Source organism: Tamandua tetradactyla, chromosome 3, assembly GCF_023851605.1.
Source record: "Tamandua tetradactyla isolate mTamTet1 chromosome 3, mTamTet1.pri, whole genome shotgun sequence".
Classification (NCBI taxonomy): Eukaryota; Metazoa; Chordata; class Mammalia; order Pilosa; family Myrmecophagidae; genus Tamandua; species Tamandua tetradactyla.
This window is the reverse complement of record NC_135329.1, coordinates 53,280,099-53,303,764: the sequence shown is the minus strand read 5'-3', so window position 1 is coordinate 53,303,764 and position 23,666 is coordinate 53,280,099. Positions and strand designations below refer to the sequence as shown.

Genomic DNA, 23,666 nt, shown 5'->3' with positions numbered 1-23,666 from the left:
TGACAGTTCCTCAGAAACTAAGCATAGAATAGCATAATTCACAATTGCCAAAATATAGAAGCAACTCAAGTGCCCATCAACTGATGAATGGATGAATAAAATGTGTAATAAGCCAGACACAAAAGGACAAATATTTTAAGAGCTCGCTGGTTTTAAACAATTAGAATAAGCAAACTCATAGAGCTAGAGTCTAAAATATAGGTTATCAGGGGATGGGGTGTAGATTAAGAATGGAAAGTCAAGGTTTAAAGTGTATGGGGTTCCTATTTGGAATGATAGAAATTTATCTGGTAATGCATGGTGGTGACAGTAGCAAAATGTTGTGAACAGAATTAATAACACTGAAATATATTTTCTGAATATGGGTTATGGCATAAATGTTGCATTATATATATGGTTATAGCATAAAAATCAATTTAAAAATCCATGCAACTACACTACACAAACAGTGAATCCTAAATTAAACCATGGACTTTAAATAATGGTACAATTATAAAATTGTGTTGTGATCAACTGCAGCAAATATTCCACATGCAAGGTTTTGCTGGAGGGGTGGAGCATGGTATTCCTGTGTTTTATGCTTGTTTATTCTATAAACCTATAACTTCTCTAATAAATAAATTTAAAAAATAAAAAAGAAAAAGTTCCATGGAATTGCACAACATAACTCTGAGTTAAACCATGAACTATAGTTAATATTACCATTATAAAAATGTGCTTTTATCAATTGTAACAAATGTACCATATCAATAAAAGGTGTTAATAATAGGTGGGTATATGGGAATTCTGTATTTTATGCATGATTGTTCTGTTCCACAGCCTCTCTAACAAAAAATTAAATTAAATTAAACCAACGATAGTGACAAGGCCATGCACTTGCATTGCTTCATTTTATTCCAGATATTATTATAATAGTTAAGTTTAATATAAGTGAAGTTTCCTCAACAAAATGTACATAATAGTAGCTTTATGCATTTTGCTTGATTATGAATAGCTTATATACAGAGCACTAAGGAAGCACATTTGGAGGTAATAAAAATCATTTCCACCCCACTTTTCTCTTTGCAAAGTCCCTTTAAGCATGCCACCTTATTTGTTTGAATGCAGTATCTAGTTACCTTTGCTTTTACACTGTGTTGTTCTCTTTTGCCTGCCCAATCAGTTCCTAGTGACCAGGAGAACCCACTGATGTTCTCTATTACATCCAGATTCTTCCCTATCTGCATGAGCCAGTTGAGGATAAGGTGTTATGTTTTACTATCTTTGTACCGTCAAAGAAACAGATGGGATATGAAGTATTTGGCATCAATTTGCAAAACTAAAGGCCCAGCTCAGAGTTACAAAGAATTTTTTCTCTCCTTCATGGTTTCCATAGCAGTGTGCTTCTCCCCACAGTATGCACTGTGAAGGAATCAGGGGAAGGATTTTGGGAGATGTTACTACTCGTCTCATTTGATAGAGTTCTCTTCATGTGACAATAGCTGTATGTTTTGTTTTTGTTTTGTTTTTTTGCTACTCTAAGGTTTACGACATCTCTATGAAATTCAAAGAATTTAATTTAAAATACTGCCAAAAAATAAAATCTCATCTAAAGTATTTATTTTGGAAAAAAATAGCTGGCATTTATGAAACTTTTAACCTCTTCTTTATAATAAAATTCCGAATGATAAAATACTCTTTACAAGTAAACTTTTTCATGGCTTTTAATAATATTATGCACTAAAGAGTCTTGCCCATGATAAAAGAAAAGGCCTTGTTCAAGCAATGTAAGGATATATGCTTCTTTATTCATTCTATAAACACTACTTAAACACCAACTATGTGCTCATACCATGCTCACTATTGGAGATATAAAACTTGAACCATCATCCCCCAAGAACAGTGGAGTTGTGGTATTAGATTTAAAAACAAAGAAAAAGAAATGAGTGAGATGATGTGGTATAGACTTTGATGGAGCTCTGTCTAGAATGCTCCTTCAGTACTGAGGTCAGGATCTTCATTCCCTAGGCTGGGTAGAAAATCAAAGGAGAATGATATAAACACATATTGAATTTGTAATATAAATTAAGCATTGTGCTGGGCTGAGTGTATAATCTACCTAGAATATCTACCCAAACACCTTTCAAATAGGTTTGCACAGACCACCTCTTAGTAATTAAGGAATTCTAGAAGTCAGGTAGCATTATTCCCACTTCACAGATAAAACAGGCTAAAAGGGATTAATTTCCCCAATTCAACCCTCATTCATCAGATTCCAAAACCAAGCGTGTTAACACTAATATTCAAAATAAGTAGGAATTAGTCAGATTTCAATATTAGCAAATGCAGAAATGCCTAAGTTAGCAAGGGTCAGGGTTTATTTAGAAATGATTACGATTGTGATAGGTAAAACACGGAGAAAGGTTAGGGAACCACAATGAGGAATGAAGACTAAATGTGGATTGATACTGAAAGATTTCACAACTGGGAGTGAGAGGGTCAATGTGCATCTTTAGGAAATCATTTAGTTGCAGTAGAAGAAGAGAAAGAGTTGATAGGTGAAAACAGCATCCAATGAAAGCCCGTTAATTCCTTGTTCTTGGAGACAGAGAGCAATATTTTTGCTGTTGCTATACTGGTTTCATAATTCTTCAGATCCTGAACTTCAGAAACAACCTGAGCTTAGTCCTTGAGGCTTAAGTAATCGTTCTTCTCCATTCAGTTGGTTTCCTTTCTAAGAAGGAAGATGAGAAACAAAGAAGATAGGTTGTGAGTACTTTCCCTGAGGCTGAAATGCATTCCTTAAATGTGATACTCCATTAATTATGCACTCTGCCAGCTTTGTGAATCCACGAATAGAACCAAATTCTTGCACTTAAGAAACTTCCTGCCCATGTGTGGCATACTTCTCAGGGACTGGAGCCTAGCCAAACTTAAAATTTTTTAATGTTTCTCTCCCTCTCTATGTTCACTCTCTGCCCCCCATATCTGTAACCTAGCTCACTGTTCCCCCCTTCCCCCTCTTGTCGTAAACCGCCCATTTCCATAGCCCACCACAAAACAACAGGCCTTCCTGTTATTCTCTATACTTCCCTATCCCCGAAACATACCCTTCTGCCTAGCAACTGCCGCTAAGCTTGTGTGAGTGGCTGTCTCCCCCTGACGTGTGCGCCCAAGACTCCATCCCTCCCCGAGAGTACTTAAGCCCCACGCTTACCCCGCTCTGGGTCGTCCGAGCCCCGGGGTCTTCGGACCCCAGACGTCTCACTCCTCGGATTCCCGGGTGGCCTATCCCGGTGTGTATCAATAAAAGCGTTAACCCGAATCTGGCCTCAGTGAAGACGTTTCTCGCGACCGCCGGCTGGGGAAAGCGCCGGCTCCAGCTTACCCAGGTTAATTCCCTGCGAGCTCGCCCCAAACCCACCCAGTGTACCGGTCGCGCGGCCCGGCTGAAGCTATCAGCGGCACCCATGTATGTTAAAAACAATCAAATAAGGGGTTTGCTTCTTGGACCCGACACCAAAAATAAATAAATAAACAAACATAATAAATAAATAAATAAATAAATAAATAAATAAATAAAATAAGGACCAGTCAAAATTTCTGGGAGGTCGGGGCAACCACCCTGGGCAGGACCTAAAGAACCTCCCAAGAACATTGCCAAGTCTCCAGCCAGGCTGTTGAGGGGCCAGGTGACTCCCAGTGCAATAAGGCAGAGCTGTAGTCTTTATAATCTTACACAGGGAAACCACTTCTCCTCTGCTCATGGGCGTCTTCAGCATTCTTAAGTTATTTGAGAACCTTTCTTAAATATGTGCCAAGTGTGGGACGCTCTATCCACTCTCCACAGGTTTCTGATCATCTGGAGCTTCAGTGGTTGAGAGTCAGGAAATGAATGCTGGACAGAGGCAGCAGAAGATGGCTGCCAGGACTTCAGCTCCACTGTGAGCCATCTGTACTGACGTCCTCCAACCCTGACGTTCTCTCCGGACCCGGGTACATCGGCCATTTGGTGGCGGGGGCATTAGAAGATCAACAGGATGTGGCCCGGCAAGTCTGCGGCGCCCTCTCTGCCCAAATTCTGGTTCCAGCTGGGTCTTGTGACGGGACCGTGACCCGGAAGCTGTGACCCGGAAGCTAGGACTAGGGACCTGGGCCTGGGATGCCCGGGCTGTGACCCGGAAACTGTGCCGGGGAATTGTGACCCCGGAGTTGCCCCAGGGAAGCTGAGCGGGCAGGCGGAATTGTCAGGGACAGCTGGAGCAGTCTGAACGAGGTAGAATGTGAACAGGGATACTGAGCATCACTGCCTTATGTCTGAGGTAAAAAGGAATTTTTCCATTTTGCCCATTAAGTACGATACTAGCTACAAATTGTTAATTTTTCTCTTCTTGATCAGAATTTTTATCAGTAGTGGGTTTTGAATCAAATAATTTTTCTGCATCTGTTGTGAATCTTTAAAAATTTATGTAATCAGTTCAGTAATCACTTTTGTAATGTTACACCCACCTTAAATTTCTCTAATATAATGATGTTGGCGTGAGCTATTATATTTTTATGTATATTGCTTGGATTCAGTTTGCCAGTATTTTACTAATGAATTTTTTGCATCCGTGTTCAGGACTGTATTGACCTGAAATTTACTTTTTTTCTTGGCCTCATCTAATTTTTATATATATATATATATTATGTATTTATATTATTTTTTATATATCTATATAAAGAGATGGTGAATATTCTCTCATTTTCTTTTGTCTGCAATACTTTGCATAAGACCGAATTATATCTTTATAGTTTTGTATTATTCGCCTGTATAAAAGCCTGGGTGTGATGTTAACTGTATGGAAAGATCGTTGACTAACGATAAGATTTCTTTAAATATTCTTAAACTATTTTTATTTTCTTTTTCTCCTTGAGCCAATTTTTGTTCATTAGCACTATTTAGACGTTTATAGAGCGTTTTAAATTTTAGAACATACCATTATCTGTAATAGTCTCTTACTGTCTTTTTAAAAGATTAAATCTTTGGTCATATTGCTTTACATTTACCTATATTTATTTTGCTCTTTTAGTGATTGCTCTTGTTTTTCGTACTGCTTTCTTAGGATTGATTATTTCATGAAACCTATAAGCCTGTAAATTTACACATTTTTCCTAAATACTATTCTAGATATAATGCAAAAATTTTAACATCTTATAATTTATTATCATTAATTTTAAGTACTTCCTAATTACCTTCATGGAATGTTCTTTGATGGATTTAGAAGTGTGATTTAAAGTTTTTAGGCTATTTATTGTTGTAATTTCTGTCTTTTAATTGGATTTTAAACATGTAACTGTTAAGCACACAATATATTGTATATGCTACTGATTCTTTGGTATTTGAGACTTATTGAGAGAATTAAAAATGCAATATGTCAGTTTTTGTGATTGCCTCCTGTTTGCTTGAGAAAAAATGTATTTATATGCTCTAATTATTGGATAAAGATTTCTCAAAAAAAATGAAATAATTACTAGCATGGAAATATATACAATCTACTTGCCATGACTGGGATCATCTGACAGAATTAAAGAAAGAGATATGGCTGCAGCAGTTAATTTGATTTTTACTTGTTGTTCTGTTATTAAACATGTATCTCTTAAGCATCTACAATGTACCAAACATTATTTTGGTTTTCATTGGGATTATATTCTCATCAGAGGAAGCATATGATAAATGTGTAAATAGGCAAACAAATAAATAATATATTAGCCAGTAATAAATGCTCTGAAGCAAATAGAATAGAGTAGTGAGATGGAGAGAAATTGGACAGTGAGGTAATACAGAGATAACGATTGGTCAGAGAAGGCAGTGACATTTGAGCTGAGATTGAATGTCAATCTCCATTCATGTTAAAATTTGGTGGAACAATATTCCAGCCCCAGAATAAGCAAGTACAAAAACCCCTAAGAAGAACAAGCTTGATGTGGTCATGGAACAGAAAGGAGATTAGTAAGAAAAGCATTAGATCGCTACATGGACTATTTAGAACACTGCAGTTCAGAATTCCCTTTCCCAGGCAACAGAGCATGATGCTCCAAAAGAGGTGGTTTTCCAATCCACGAGGTAGAGCCTAACCTTATATCATGCGGAGTCGTGCATTAGAAGTTTCTTGTCTCCAGTGGCTTGTTCAAATAGCCTTCTCTCCCTTCAATTGCCATTTCAGCTCAGAAGCTAAATGAATGGGTGTTCATGTAATTATCATTTAGGAAAAAGAGCGAAAACTAAGTATAACTATGTAAAAAAACATGTTACTGAGTAGATGCAGTGTTTAAGCTGAACTGAATCTCAAACTTAGCACAGCTCATTACCCAAATAAATTGGTGTTTTTATTAATAGACTTTTTAAATATTATTTTGCTAAGGCTTATATATTTCTAAGGTCATGCTGTGTATATTTAAATTACCACTGGAAGAAAATTTGCATAATATGCAACTATAAATATAATCCAGTTATGCACCATATTAATAAGGGAGCCAGAGTTTGGATTGAATACGTCTCCATTATGCTCTCAAAGCAACCTGCTTTACTTACTAAGGAGTTATCACAATTACCACTGTCATTGTATGAGTGCAGGGATCCTGTCTTTTGAGTCCATCTCTGTATCACTGATTATTGCCCGTTACTGTTACTGTAATGCACAGTAGATACTTATTTTGTTGAATTAATATTTAATTGCCTGGGATAATTTGGTCTGTTTCTGCCTTTCTATCTGTAGGGTCAGTCCTACTTACTGCTTACTAATTTTTCATATTTGAACAAGTTCTAGCCCATAATGGATTGAATCTGGGCAGTCCATATGCAGCTATTTCGTAAGGATTTGATACCCATAGTTCTATAAAAATGGCATATAACTCCAGCAATCATTTTACTAGCACTTAATTTTAATTGAATGAAGCTATCATTGGGGCTACCAGAGGACCACATTTATAAAAAAAAGAGAGAGAAAACACTTTTCCACCTTCCATGTACCCATATCTGATTGTTCTACCTGTTGTAAAGCTCTGCTGGTCACTATTTGTATGATCCATATAAGAAAAGTTTATAGGAAAGTTGTTCAAGGACTAATTAACTTTATGATAGAGTTGGTAGTGGGCAGGTGGGAAGTGGAGATGGAGAGAAGGAAGAGTAATACTCTGCAGTTAGTCTTCGTACTTGGTATATGTCAGATTTTCGAACATACAGAATGTTTATAAATGGATGGTAATAGGCCTGTAGCCAATTTTAAGAATGAAAGAAGTTGGAGGCACATAACTTAAGTTTATATTTGCATAGTACTTTATGAAATAAAATGCATTCTCACCTATTTTTTTTATCATTGAATCATTCCAAAAACCTTGTAAATGGATATAATTTAGAGACAATCAAACCAAGGTATAGAAAGTTCACTTACCTTATCTAAGCCAGAATTTAAATCCAGATTTTATTATTCAAATTCATTCATTCATAAAATAATTACTACCCATAGAGAATACATGTAGAGTTACATTCATTTGACTAAAATAAGGGCAAGTTGAAATTGTTCATTCTTCTTTTTTACCCTCAAAATAATCGTCTCAGTAAATTATGGCTGATCCTCCCTGATATATTAACATTTGTTCCTGTCTGTCTTCTTCAGGGAAGCCTGGCTTTGCACAACCTTATGGTTTCTTCTTTTAGACAAGGACCGAAAACATCTAGCAAGAAGGACAGTGTCTTTGAATTGTTGGCACCGACCAGCCTCATTTTCTGTCCCTTTCTGATAAAATAGACCATAGATCAGAAGTTAGCAAATCTCATCTTTCTGTACATATCTTGTCCTGACACTATCCAGGTATCCTAATGCTTTTGATGGAGTTTCTGAATATAACACCAAAGTTCCATGAATTTAGATTCCAGTGATTGTGTTAGATAATTACTCACATGCTTTCATTTTTACCTCTATCAAGAGGGATACTGTTGAACAAATCAGTTACTTACACACATTTCTGGAGAGTATTTCCACTCCCCTTCCAAAAATTGTTCTGAATAATTTGCAGAGTGACTTTTTTACGTTAGCTTAAAAGAACACAATTCAAAAATTATTTATTCAGCACCCAAGTCATGCTGTATCCTGGAAACAAGGTAAAACTATTACCTAGTCAAGGGAATAGGACTGAAGGCCTCTTCCCTGTTGCTTGTTAGAAGTATTACCCATTTTTATTCAACTGGAAACAGTCCCATTCTCCTCTGAAATCTCATGACATTTGTGTTAGTCCTGAAGCAGAGGTCAAAAATGGCAAGAATTTATAATACCTAGTAATGGGATTGCTGGATCATATGGCAATTCTATACTTAGCTTCCCAAGGAACCGCCAGACTGCCTTCCAGAGTAGTTGGACCGTTTTATATTCCCACCAACAGTAAATAAGTGTGCTTCTTTTTCCACATCCTCTCCAGCTCTGTCATTTTCTGCTTTTTTGATAACGGCCATTCTAATGGGGATGAGATGATATCTCACTGTGGTTTTGATTTGCATTTCCCTAATAGCCAGCGTAGTTGAGCATTGATTCATGTTCCTTTTAGCCATTTGTATTTCCTCTTTTGAAAAGTGCCTGTTTTTGTCCTTTGCCCATTTTTTTTTTTTAAATTGGGTTGTTTGTCATTTTGTTGTTGAGTGGCAGAATCTCTTTATATATTCTGGATATTAAGTCTTTATCTGATATGTGGTTTCCAAATATTGTCTCCCAAAATGTAGGCTGCCTTTTTATTTTCCTGACACAAGTATATGTGTCCAGAAGGAATATAGCTCTGTCACATAAAGATTTTAGACCAGTGAAACTCATGTCAAACTGATGACCCCCAGAAATGTAAGCCAATACATTTGAGTAGTTTTAAGCCCTTATTTTTGTTTCTACAGCAGTGATAAGAAACTAGTATAGATTTAATGATGAAGTATACACTAAAGCTTGCAAGCCAGAGGAAACTTATATAGTGCATGAACTTCCAGAAGAGGCAAGAGTCCCATTCAGTCAAAGGGTAAGAAAATAAATATCTCAGGACTTATTGATGCAGAAAGACCTAGATTTTAATTCCAGCCCTGTCAGTAGTTCTGTGGCCTTGAGCAAGTTATATAACCACTCTGAAATGCAGTTTCCTCATCTGTGAAATGGGACTTTCAAGGTTGTAGTGAGGATAGCACATAAGTAAAGCACCTAGAAATATTCCAGGAACTTACCTTTATTTGCAATAAAGATATGAACGATAATATTAATATTATGTTCATTTTTATCACACTTTGTAGGTGGATAATATTCATTAGTTCATTTGGTCAAACATTTATTTACTGCCTACTCTGTGCCAAGCCCAGATATTGGAGGATAAATTGGATGAATATCAGAAAAGTCCCAGATGTGGGAAACATACATGTAAGCTCATAAATAGAAAATATTTTTGATGAAAGTTGTGACATCTGTTGCATATACAATAACATCTATATTTACGATGACTGAAAGCCTATATGTCTTCACACACTGCTCTTTCTGTACTTCCCTATAGCCACCATGCTTTCTTTCAATCCTTTGAAGTGACTACAATTTTTTTAGCCTCAGGGCATTTGTACTTGCCAGTTCCCTCTTTTTGAAATGGCTTTCCCAATCTCACATATGGCATTCCTTGCCATTCTTGCTGAATCAATTTAAATCTCATCTTTATAGATCCTCTCTGGCCACTTCTGCTCAAAATAGTTTTTGCTCCATCAATTTCTGTATTTTCTTCTTATCATTTCCTTTAGCACACTTAATTTTATGTGATTTTCTCTTTTGTGTTTTCTGCCCTCAATAGCATATACACTCCAGAGAAACAGTATTTGCTGGTATTTCCACTGTTGACTCTCTAATACCTACAACAGTGTCTGGAATTAGTAGGTGCTCACTACATTTTAATCTTGCTTATAAGGAAACAGGTTATTATAGGGAGTCCATGAGTAATTTTCAATATTTAAAAACGTCAAAAGGCAAGAACATTATTTAGCATTTATTAAGCATTCTATTGATTCTCAGAATTAATTCATGATAAGACACCATAGGCTAAACAAAAACCAAATAAACATAGTTATTTTTGTTTGACTAAAAATGTGTAATTTAAGAAGGTACATGGTTATCTTTTGCTGAAAAAAAATTCTGATAGTAGTTGACATGGGAATTCTGAAGTTTTAATATGCAGCAAAGGAGGTTTTGAATATTAAACATTGGGAAATGATCCATCATAACCGGGCTTTTAGATGAAGACTGAGGTTTCCAGTACTGAATTGGGTGCTTGAACAGGTCTTTGGCTACTGATTAATTTCATTCTACTACATCATGTTTCTTCCATAGAAATAGATTTGAAAAATGTGCCACAAAACAGTTGATGAGTAATTAAAAAAACTTAAGAATTTAAAAAGTTAATTACACAAAAATGTAGCATGATGTAGAATGGAGGGAAGATAGCGGGGGGTGGGGCATGGGGAAGAATTCTTACATTTCACCTCAGTTTTGTCATTTATGAGATGTTTGATCTAAGGCAAATCCTAACCTCAGCAAAACTATAGATTTATTTATTTGTAAAATAGGGATAATGCTACCACCTACTTCAAAAAATATTATGATGCTCAAATGAGCTAATGAAAATATTTTGTAAATGCGTGTGTGTATAAAAATTTTAACATTGATTCATCTATCATCTTTTACCTATTGTAGTACAATAGCCTCAAACTGGTCTCCCATATTGCACTCTATACCCTCTCAAAGTGCCTGTATCACTTATGAGCCAGAGGATTCCTTTTGAAATATAAATCGTATCATGTAACCCGCTCTATGCTCAACAACCTCCAATCACTTTCCATTGGAATTAGAAAAAAAATGTCTACCTCTTCTAAATTGGCTCAGACCTTGTTTGAACTGGCCCTGTTTAACTTCTGCTATCATCTTCTTCTGTCCTTCCTTTCAATCAGTAGACTCCAGGCACACTGACCCATCACTCAGAGCTGTGTGACTGATTGATTATTCAGTGCACCAAGTTTACCATTGATCTATCCACAGGGTCTGTCCACAGTCCCTGACCTGGAAAAGGTGCTCAGCACATATTTATAAATGGTGGAATGAATGGACACATTTTTATCTTACTTTGTGTTTAGGGGAAATTAGATAAACTTTAGAATGCTATCACTTAATTTAACTTGTTCAATTAAAAAATGAATATAAAATATATATACCATTCATACAGGATAAGTAGCTGTTGCAAAATAGAGACTGAATGAGACAGGCGTGGGTGTGGGCATGTACATACGTGCCGTGCAGATAGGACAAGAGTGGTGTGTGTAGGAGAATCAGGAGAATGTGGGTTGGGTGTGACTTCAACAAGAGATTTGGGTGTCTTCTTGCCTATCCATAAAGGGATGCAGGAACTGAAGCTTAAAGCTTACTATTTTTTACCTAAACCTAATACGCAGTGCATCTTAGATATGCCCTAAATTACACTCCCATATTCCATTGAGGAAACCTGCTGAGGTCTCTGTCAGCAAAATGGTGTAGCAGTTGTGGAGCAGGACTGTTAATGAATGTGTTCTCTGCCATAGGTTGGTGTCCCAGAGCTGCCAGCAGATTATTTTAGGGAAGTAGCTCTGAATGATGCAAACCCGCCTCTTCAAAGCCATGAGGCCTCAGTGTGTTTCGTGTGCACTTCACAGTCACCCTGGGAAGGCCTGGGCCCCCTATGATCTTTCTTGATTCTGAAGCAGATGGAGGTAGGGAGGGTGGGGAGAGTGAAACCAGAGACAGGCTCTGCCGGCCCAGGTTGATTCTGAAAAAGAAAATCTGTCATTGCCACTGTTTCTCTCCCTCGTGACATGTGCAGAGTCCTCTTGAGAGCTCAGAGGATGAAACAAGGTGACTCAAAGAGAGTCAGAAATAGAAAATGCAACCAGCTTGCTCCCATAGCACAGTGCTGCCAGTTGGCCTCACTTAGGTAGATAGAAAATTTTTACATCCCACACTCAACAGACACAAAACTGGGTTCATATTTGTTTTCTGTGACCAGGCCTTGTATTTTTTTTCCCCTTTGTTGGTTAATGGAACCCAGTTCTATGAACCAAAGTGCTGTGGGACTTTCTTAGGTTTGTAACACTAAGTATTTTACCCTTTATATCTAGTTAGTAAGTCCTATAGAAAGAACATAGAAATTGTTCAATCTACAACTAAATATCTGAGAAAACTATTGAGCTCTCTAACCATCGGTTTCAACATGTGTAAAAATTTCTATAACAGACTTTGCTAAGGTGGTAGCTGTGGTGATGAAGAGAAATCTGAAATAATTTAACAAAATAGAATGAACTAAATTTGAAGACCAATTAGATGGAGGTGAGGGTTGTTGAGTATGGAAGAGAAATCATGATTGAGACCTTAAGTGAAGAAAGAAAACAAGTTAGGTTTTATATATTTTGCTTTGATGTGCCTTTTGAACACAGAGGAAGGGGCCCAATAAAAGGTTTGGTATGTTGGTCTAGAGGTCAAAAGTGATCTGTGCTCTGGTAGAGGTGTTAGGGACAATAACAAAATTTTAATTGAAAGCAAAGAGGGAGAAAATGAGCTATGGCCAGGGTCAGTGTGTGCTAGGTGAAGACCCAACTAAGTTTCTCTCCTGTATGGTTTATGTGACTGTCTCCATACTCAATGTTTTCAAGGTTCGAAATGGGTTTCCCTTTAAATTGTTTTTATCTTACATAAAAGTTTTTATAGTCATTTGTTGATTTCATGTCACTCATTTATTCAACAAAGTGTTTACTGCATTCCTATGATGTATCAAACCTTGACTTAGTTTCTGGGAATACAGGGAAATTACATATTAATAGCATTAATTTATGAATGTATGAATGTCACATGGACTTTCAGATTGTAGTGATTAAATAAAGAAATCCCACCTCACTAGGCTTGTCCCATGCTGATGCTGAATCTAGCAAAAAGCTGTTGATTGGTAGCTATAATCTAATGCTCCCCTTGAAAGTGTTACACTGCCTTAGTTTAAAGACTAAATTCTTTGTCACATCTGCAACAGAGTTGAAAAGCGAGCAGGTTCATGAACTGCATTTGGATGTATTTTCATAGAGCTACATCTGGACATTTCTGCTGAAGTCTATGATGATTATTCAGGCTCTCTGAAGGAAAACACAACCTGGGTCTAGCCTTTGTTTTCTCTTCTCTTCCTGCAGAGACTTTCAATCTTTGCTTTATTTCTTTTTTTTTTTTATAATCTCTTTATTTTCAATCTCTCAGCTTAGTTTGCAGATGTGGTTGGAACCTTCTCTGTCTTGGACTATTGTTGATAGACTATCACAGACAAGTACACAGCTAGACATTTTCAAAGGAGTCTGATTGGTAGGTTGATGCTGGTTTTAGGCAAAAACAGGAGAGAAACCAGGCTGTGAATGGGCAACACATTGTTGAGCTAATCAAATGAACAGGTTAGTAAACTAAACAGAATGTTATCATTTGGGTTTGGGAGGTCTAAGAAGCTTTTGGTGTGCAAGTCAGGAAAATATCCGTGTCAAGGTTTTATAGTTTTGAAACTTCATATCACTCTGATGAAAATTATTTCATTGCCTCTTTCTCTGATTTTTCATGCAGGAATCTCAGTTCTCCTTGCCTGGCTCCCCATTATCAATTGTTCTCCTTCACAAAAGACCTTGTGCCAGGATTTGGGGTTATTTGCTGTTTTTTGAATAGATCTGATTTCTTGGCTTCAGGACAGCTTTCTGTGAGTCCTGACTTGCTTTTCACAAGGATAATACTCGTCATGGTTCCATACTCCCAGAAGATGAAGATTCTGGAAGTGGAGCTTAAGCCTGAGCCTTCTTGCTGACATCAAACTCCACATGTTAGTTCGCTACCCACCCCCATCTCGCTCCACCCAACTTGTCCTCCATAGATAAGTGGCAATAAAATATATTAGTCAATTTTCTTAACTGATCTTTTGCACATTTTTACCAACTTGTAGTAGTCTTTGGAAGAAGGCAGTCACTACGAGATCCTCATTCTTAATAGCACCCTGAGTTGTGTGTGTTTTCTATGGTCTTTATTTTAACTAGTCAGACATTTTAACGTATACTCCCTAAGTCTAGTTTTTGAGTGTTAGTGAAAATTATTTTATACAATGCTGGAATTTTTCTCTTGCAAATCATTTCATCTCAGTTCAGTCTTCTTTGACACTTAATTATTATTTAATTGATCCTATATTTAATTGTAATGACTAACTATCATAGCACAAAGATCCTTGTTATATGATCCTGAGCAAGTCACAAAATCTCTGAGCCTTAAAATAATTTTCAATTGAAAAACAGTTGTACAAAGATGCCCAGAACAATAACTGGCCCGTAGAGGATGATGAATATTGGGTACAGAATGAATAAACATTCTAGATGAAATTTATCTAAGAAAGGTTAGTAAGCTATTAATGGGCCATAAACTGAATTTGATGAGCCATGGAAAGCATTAAAAATAAGTAAAATATAATGAAAAAGAAAATATTAGTGAAGTACACTCAGTAAAGGTAAGAATGATTTCATTTTGTTTGTTTCAGTTACAGATATATGAATGTATTTGCATATGTGTGAGTCCTGGGGTATAACACACTTATTTATTTTATCTGGAGTCATGGCCAAAAAGTTTAAAAGCCTAAAAGAGGATTGTGTGAAGATGGTGGAAAAGAAGTATCCAGGTTGCAGTCCTTCCACCATAACAATTATTAAACAGCAAAAGCTGTCTGAAACCACTATTATGAAACTTAGGAGACCAGACGATACAACCTCCAGAAGAAAGTGAGAGAAAAAGGCTGATAAATTACAGTAATGAGCAGCAAATTACTTTCTCTATGTGGAGCCCAGCAGTGCCCATCTTCCACTCTCATGGCAGGCCACTGTGGGGTCCAGCCCCAGCTAGCTCACTGGTTATTGAAAAGGATGTAAAAATACTCTTCCCCAAGGCCAAGGGTAGGCACGGCAGATCACTGATTAAAATTCTGATTAGTGAATTAGGATTACCAGGGCCTGTTTCTGAGGGAAGCTGTTGTTTCAACCTGCTCTGGACAAAGGCTATGATAGCCATTGTTTCAACTTGCCATGAACAGGGGATAAGGTGGTGAAAACTTGGTTCCCTGTGCTTCCTCAGAGCTGTGGGGGACAGTGAGCTGAAGGGTTGCATTTGCTAGGTAGGCCAGGAATGCTCAGCTTTGGGGAGCTTTCAGAGAAGTTCTTGGCACCCTTCCTGATCCCCACCACAGAATACTTTGGAGCTGGTCTGTGCCTCCATCATGAGTCCTTGACCCTCTGTTGGTTTGGAAAGACTGACTTGGTAGAGTCCCTTCTAGCATGTTCCTCCTCCCAGAATTTGTCCTCCACACAAAAGCAGATTGAGCCAAGGAAAGAAGTATAAGAAACTATAGAGACAACCAGTCTGAGGCAAAGGCCTGCCAGCTTCAAAGACATGGGAAAGGGAGGTCTGTCTCCTGGAAACAGAGGGGACAGTCAGACTGTTACAAATGGGGGAACTCCCAAACAACTAGCAAGCAAAAGCCTAGGACAAGGCACAGGCCCAGAAAGGCAGGGAAAACTACACACTGATTTGCCTTTGGCAGACCTTCTTGATGGAGGGCTGAGGCTCAAGAAAATCCTTCTTATCAGTAGCTGATTTAAAAACCAAGAAACAGATATCTCAGGGATTTTGTGCAACAAAAAGTATAAAACAAACAGAGAAACAGGAGATGATGGTCTGTCCAAAGGAAGATCATAAAAATCCAGAAAGCACCAACAAAGAACTAAAAAAAAAAATCTTAACTATGCTGTAAGAGATGAAGGAAAATACAGAGAAATAACTAAAGGAGAGAAGGAAAACAATGAATAAGCAATATTAGAATCTTAGAAAAGTGATAATTTTTTAAAAATGAACCAAACAGAACTACTGAAGTTGAAGACTATAGTAACTGAAATGAAAAATGCCCGGTAGGGGTTTCAAGAGCAGAATAGAGCTGGTAGAAGAAAATATCAGTGAACGTGAAGACAAGACAACTGAGTCAGGCTGAGGAGCAGAAAGTAAAAAAAGATTTATATAGAGTGAAAATAGCCTAAGACAACTCTGGGACACCATCAAGGATACCAGTAGTCACGTTATGGGAATCCCAGAAGAAGATAAAAGAAAGAAAGGGACAGAATGAATATTCAAAGAAATAATGGCAGAAAACTTCCCAAACTTTGCAAAAGATGTGACTGTGCACATCCAAGAAGCCCAGGGAATACTAACAGGATAAATATGAAGAACAATATACCTATCATACATTGATCAAGCTATCAAATGCAAAGGAGAAGGAGAGAGTCCAAAAGCTCCAAGAGAAAAGCAACATTTTATGGACAAAGAAGTCCCAATTAAATGGAATGCTGATTTTGCATCAAAAACCAATGGGGCAAGAAGACAGTAGGTAGAAATACTTAAAATGCTGAAAGAAAACAACTGCCAGCCAGGAATTTTATATCTGGTGAAACTCTTTATCAGAAATGATGGGTAGATTAAGGATGTTATCAGATAAACAGAAGCTGAGGGAGTTCATGAGCACCTGATATTCCCTACAAGCTGAAGAGAGTTCCTCAGATTGAAAGGAAAGGACACTAGACAATGCTTCAAAGCAGCATAAAGAAATAAAGATCTGTGGTAAGGGCAACTATTTAGGCAACTATAAATCCCAGTGTTATTGTAGTGTATTGTTTGGTCTATAACTCCATTATTAAGTTCCTACAGGTACAAAAAAGCAAATGCATAAAAGGAATAATAAATCTATGGTTTTGGACATGCAATGTACAAAGACATAAGTGGTAACAAGTAGGAAAAAAAGTAGAACAGAGGGTTATAGGAATGGTATATGTGTGTGTAATTGAAGTTTGGTTCAATAAACCAAATATGATTAAACCAAATAAGATTCTTATCTATTTAGGATGTTAAATTTTAACACTGGTAATTACAAAGAAAATATATAGAAAATATATTCAGATTGAAAAGAGAAGTTGTTCAATACGGTAAATAAAAAAAAATCAAGTAAATATAAATGTAGGCATTAACATTGCCATACTGTAGACCTGGGTTCAATTCCAAGAGCCTGCCCATGCCAGAAAAAAAAAAGTAGGCATTAACAGAAAAATTGAAGTACAAAAAAGGTATAAGCCACCAAGAGCTACATAGCAGAATTACAGAAGAAAGTCCTGCATTATCAGTAGTGATATCAGTAAATAGATTAAACTCTTAAGTCAGAAGGCAGAGAATGACTGAGTGAATAAAAAAAAAACAGCATTACCCAGCCATATGTTATATGCAAAAGATGCACCTTAAATTAAAAAGATACATATGGATTGAAAGTGAAAAGATAGAAAAAGTACAACATAAAAGTAATAACCTAAAGAGCGCTGGGGTGGCTAAACTGGTATCGATAAAATAGACTTTAAGTCAAAAAGAAGTAGGAGGCACAAAGATGGTTATTATATACTAAGGACAATTTAACAGTTATATATATAACCATTGAAATAGTTCATGTGAGAACTTATTTGTAATTGTAGATTTAATCATTGGGATACATGGCACTATACATCCCCTTTCAGTCATACTCACCTTCCATACAATATGACATTGTTACTTATAAACCCCCTAACCATCACTTCTATCCATTCCCTTGCATTTAGATTCAACTTCTTTGGGTAGCCTTTCCTCCATCTCAAGCTTTTGTGTACCTTTAGGTCTGGTATATTCTACAATGTAAGCTCTGAGATTACCTATCCCCTATCCTTTAGTGTGGACTGCTAAACTCAACTTGAAAAAATCAGAATGGGCATTACCCAAAGTTCCCTATAGGTTGGGAGAAGGATTGAAAGAGCAGGAAGAGGTATAAAAAAGAAAATGGGATTTAACAAACTAGTATGGTGCTGAATCACTATAGTAATATTCCTCCAGCCACCAGTATTTTGGAGCAGCTAGAAGGAACAGTCGAGAAGGTGAAATGGTAGCCCATAACAAACACTGGTATCTGTTCTGTAACTACTTGTTTGTAGTACTTGTTGAAATGTGCCCTGAAAGTTATTGCTTTTCTCTTTCTTTGCTTTGTATATTTGCTATATTTTACAAAAAAATATGTTTTTGAAAAATGTATATATGTGTGTAATAGCAGAAGCCAAGAAAGTATGAAGCAAATACTGACAGATTTGAAGGGAGAAATTGACATCTCTACTTTAATATTAGGAAACTTTAATACACCATATTAAATTATGGATAGAACGTCTAGACAAAAGGTTAATAAAGAAACACAAGATTGAAGTGATACTCTAAGCCAGCTAGACCTAACAGACATACATAGAATACTTCACCCAACAAAAACTGAAGACATTTTTCTCAGGTGCACATGGATCATTCTCCAGAATGGAACATTTATTAGGTCATAAAATAAGTCTCAATAAATTAAAAATATTGAAATCATAAATGTAGTATTTTGTGATCCCAATGAGTAGAACTAGATATTAGTAACAGGGAGAAATGGAAAATGCACAAATATATGGAAATTAAACCACAGTCTTAAACAACCGAATTTTTAAAAGAAAATCATAAATGAAATAAGGAAATAGCTAGAAGCAAAAAAAAAAAAAGAAAGAAAAGAAAATATGGCATAACACACCAAAAGTTATGGGATGCAGAAAATGTACTGCTGAGAGGAAAATGTATAACTCTAAATGCTTACATCAAAAAAAAAAAATTCACAAAAGGGATTTACTGTGAAAACTCAAAGAACTAGAAAAAGAAGAGCAAACTAAACCCAAAGGCGGTGGAAAGAAGGAAATAACAAAGGTTAGAGTAGAGATAAATGAAATAGGAAAGCAAAAACAAAAAAAAAATAGAATCCACAAAACCAAAAATCAGTTCTTTGAAAAGATCAGTAAAACTGACAAAATTTTAGCTAGACTAATGAAGAGGAAATGAGAGAGGACCCAAATAACTAAAATCAGGAATGAAAAGATATATATTAATTTTGAAAATGTACGAAATATCAAAACATAGCAAAAATATAGACTCTAAAAGATTTCAGACAGGTGCACAATTTTAAAAATATAACAATGGAACAAAATAGGAGCCATAAATAGGTCCATGCATATAAGATGCTATTTTAAGCAGGGAACAAAGAATAGACTACTCATTAAATGTTAGGATAAGCAGATTTTAAGATATAATCATAAAATTGAGGGAACAATTGTAATTAGAAAAATTGTGATCAGAAAATGTGCTCTGTACTGTTACTCATTTTGGAATGCATTGAGTTACATTTTTCACCTAATATATGTATAATTGCTATTAATACTGAAAAGTTTCGATATGTGGGAGAAGGAATTTGATTTACATAAACCATATCTACTTTAAGTCTTTTTCTGTAGTTGTATTGGGCACAAACTTTCCGTGTCTTCTCAATTTTGATAACTTTCTGTATCCCCTTTACCTGTCTTGGTCAGTGCCCTATCTACAACAATTTTTTTCCACCACACCAGACTTAGATGAAATGCCAAGCCTTAAAACTTCAAATCTGAGTGGCCACCAAAGTGCCTGGCAGATATGACCTGTAAATGTGTGAGGTTTGAGCCTTGGTGAAATGGGCAAATTCTTAGAAACTAGCTGTGCTGGTTTGAATCTGTGGTGTATCCCAGAAATGCCATGTCCTTTAATCCTCATTTATTATTGCTATGTGGACATTTTGATTAGATTATTTCCAAGGATATGTGACTCATCCAATTGTGGGTATTAGTATTTGATTAGATGGAGTTGTGACTCCACCCATTCCTGGTGGATCTTGATTAGTTTACTGGAATCCTTTAATAGAGGAAGCATTTTGGAGAAAGAAAGAGAGCAAGAGATCCAGGAGAACCACAGCTAGATACCTTTGGAGATGAAGAAGGAAAATTCCCTCAGGGGAGCTTCATGAAACAAGAAGCCTGGAGAAGAAGCTAGCAGATGTTGCCATGTTTGCATGCACTTTTCCAGTTGAGAGAGTAACTCTGAACATCCTTGGCCTTCTTGAATCAAGGTACGTTTCCCTGGATGCCTTAAATTGGACATTTCTATAGCCTTGCTTTAATTTGGACATTTTCACATTAGAACTAGAAACGATCAACTTAATAAATTCCCCCCTCCCTTTTTTTAATTTTATATAACTGGTACCATCTTTTTTTATTTATTTATTTTATTTTTTTATTTTTATTTTTTTTACATGGTCAGGCACCAGGAATCGAACCCGGGTCCTCTGGCATGGCAGGCAAGCATTCTTGCCTGCTCAGCCACTGTGGCCAGCCCATAAATTCCCATTTTTAAGAGCCAGTCTGTTTCTGGTATATTGCCTTCCAGCAGCTAGCAAACTAGAACAGATTTTGGTACAGGAGAAATGGGGTGCTACTGTGGTTTGCAAATACCAAACATGTTGGAACAGCTTTTTAAATGGATAAGGGGAAGATTCTAGCAGAGTTGTGAGGATGTTGATAGAGAAGGGCTAGAATGCTTTGAAGAGACTGTTCTTAGAAATGCAGACTCTCAAGATACCTCTGATGAGGCTCTAGACAGAAATGAGGCATTCTTTCATTTATAACAGAAATGAGTTATTCCAAACTGGAAGGCGATCCTTGTTTTAAAATGGAAGATAATCTGGCACAATTGACTAGGGGCTTTGACTGGAAGGCAGATTTTAAAAGCCATGAACTTGGATATTTACCAGAAAAGATTTCCAAATTAAATGTGGAAAGTAAGCCTGGTTTCTCCTTGCAACTTATAGCGAAATGCAACAGGAAGGAGATAAGCTGAGAACTGAACTCTTGGGTACAAAGAAATCAGAAATTGATGTTCTGGAAAATTCTGGACTTCCAGGAAGGGAGACCCCAGAGAATAGTGCCCCATCTGAGGCTATAACCAAGTGTGGAACCAGTCAGCCATTTCAGAAAAAGCCAGGATTGGAGATGGAGTTATCCAGGAAAGATTTGTGGCAACTCCTTCTGTCTTATGGGCATGATCCAGACTTACTATATAGAAAGCCAATAAGAGTATTGTGGGATCTGTATAGACAGAACAACTGCCAATCTGGACTGAAAGGGATGGAGAAAGGACACATTGGAAGAAAAATAACTTCAGAGGCAGAACTATGGAAGCTGAAGTCTAAAGTCAAGGAACCTCAGGCCAGGAGAGTGGACCCACCCAAGCGCATGTAGAGGGTGAGTTTGCCCTTAAGGCAGAGGATGGTCCTTCTGCCTGATTGCAGTGGAAGAGTTGTGCCACCTCAGACCTTGTAGGGAGTGGAGCACATTCCTTGGGGATTGGGGAGAGCCTGTCTATTACCACATGGAGAGGTTGAACTTGTGTCCTGGAGATGGCAGAGGACTCTGAGCGCAGCCCCAGTGCTTGGAAAGGGTGGAGCTGAGAAAAAGGTGGTCTCCTCAGTGTCCCCCAATGTTGCATTCAGAGAGAGGTGGGCTGCTGGATAGGCCCTTGGAAAGAATGGGACTGCCGCTCTCTAAAGCTCCAAAGATAAGTGGCTGTCATACTTTGAAATCTAATGGAGTTTGCCCTGCAGGTTTTCAAGACTGCTTGGGTCCAGTGACCCATGTTCCTTCCAATTTCTCCCTATGGAAATGATAATATGTATTTTATGACTGCCCCTCCTTTGTATGTTGGCAGCAAATACCTTTTTCTGAGTTTTACAGGTTCAGAGCCAGAGGAGAATTTTGCCTTAGAGCAGACCATGCCTGTATTTGACTTTGACAAGACTTTATACTGGTTTTAACCTTGTATTGTATTTGTATTATTACTGAAATGGTTTAAAGGTTTTTCTGATATTGTGATGGAATGAATGTATTTTGCATTTGGAAAGAACATGTCTTTTTGGGGTCCAAAGGGTAGAATGTGCTTGTTTGAAACTATGGTGTACCCCAGGAAAGCCATGCCCTTTACCCTCATTCAGTATTGCTGGGTGGAAACTTGATTAGATTGTCTCCAAGGAAATGTGACTTACCCAATTGTGGGTATTAACATTTGGTTAGATGAAGTTGTGACTCCATCCATTCCAGGTGGGTCTTGATTAGTTTACTGGAATCCTTTAAAAGAGGAAGCATTTTGGGGAGAGAGAGAGTGTGTGTGTGGGAGAGCCACGAAAACACAGAGCCCATGCAGCCAGAGACTTCTGAAGATGAGGAAAGAAAATGTCCCTAGGGGAGCTTCATGAAACAAGAAGCCTAGAGAGGAAGCAAGCAGATGTTGCCATGTTTGCCATGAACCTTTCCAGTTGAGATAGAATCCCTGAACTTCATTGGCCTTTCTCATGTGAATGTAACCTCTTGTTGGTACCTTAATTTGGACATTTTTTAGACTTGTTTAATTAGGCCATTATTAACTGTAAACCTGCAGTTTAATACATTCTCCCTTTTAAAAGCATTCTGTTTCTGGTATATTGCATTCCAGTAGCTAGCAAACTAGAACATTAGTAAAGAAATTTGAATCAGTAATCAAAAACCTCCCAAAAAAGAAAATTCCAGGAAGTATGGGAGAAGATACAGGAAATATTTTCAAGATTGTTCACATTAGGGAACTAGTAGATATTCTTCAAGTAAATAAAGACTAAGGTTATTATATTAGATTTTAAACATTAAAGGCAACCATTTGAAGTAAAATGAAACCCTTCTTAAATGCAAAAAATGAAAAATAAAGATCATGAAAATAGGTCCCATGGATATTTTAATAATTCAGAAAATGTACCATAAAATAATAGACTGTGAGGGTCAGTTTTATGTATCAACTTGGCTAGGCTAAAGTCCCATTTTTCAATTAAATCCTAATCTATGTGTTGCTGTGAAGGTATTTTATAGGTGTGATTTCAGTCCATAATCAGTTGACTTTAAGTAAAGGAGATTATCCTACAGGGTCCTGCTTAAATCTCATCTGTTACAAGAAAAGATTTTCAAGAAAAGATCCCAAAGCAAAATAATAAAATTCATGTCTATGCTTTATGGAAATACTTACATGAAGCAAAGTGATTTGGGAAACTTGAAATTAAATGGGTCAGGAAAACAAAGGCAAATGCAAAAAAAATATATAAATTGTGGCAATGATCCCAATGTCAGACAAGATAGAATTGACTTCATAAAGCATAACATGATACAGAACAGACCTTTTTTAAGTCGCAAAAAAATATATTGTGCCGTTAAGAAATATGTCCATCTCAATACTTGATGGCAGTGATTTTAATCACTTTATTACTATATCATTAGAAATGCCTGGCACATTGTTGTGCAAAATATTTGTTGTATAAATATATGAACATTTGTGAAAATCTGTGCATAAAATGACATATCAAAAACTTTTATAAAATAAAAATATCAAGAGAGACAAGACTAAATAGAAGCATACAGAATCATGAGATTCTAATTCTTCTCGCTCTTTTATCCTTTTTCAACCATGGTGCATCAAATGGATAAAAAAATATATGAGAATTGCTTCCTTGCCCAGGCCTTCTAGAAAGAAGAGCCAAAAGCAAGGATTAAAGCGTTGACACAGTGTCAAGCCCAAGACTGTGAAAGTGAGGAAGAAGAATAAGTGAGGCACAAAGGA

The 23,666-nt window shown here is 36.9% G+C and overlaps 1 long non-coding RNA gene across 3 annotated transcripts in view; it reads left to right on the top strand.

Moving 5' to 3' along the window:
* The first annotated feature begins 4,191 nt into the window (after positions 1–4,191).
* The window catches only part of LOC143676078 (uncharacterized), a 123,152-nt gene continuing 103,677 nt past the window's right edge, over positions 4,192–23,666 (top strand). The window contains exons 1-4 of one of the 3 annotated variants that reach the window (XR_013171799.1): positions 4,192–4,301; positions 7,638–7,832; positions 9,281–9,404; positions 13,638–13,954. This is a non-coding gene — a long non-coding RNA (uncharacterized LOC143676078). Of the gene's footprint in view, positions 4,302–7,637; positions 7,833–9,280; positions 9,405–13,637; positions 13,955–23,666 lie in introns of those variants that run through there. The other 2 variants (XR_013171800.1, XR_013171798.1) reach the window with 2 other exon arrangements.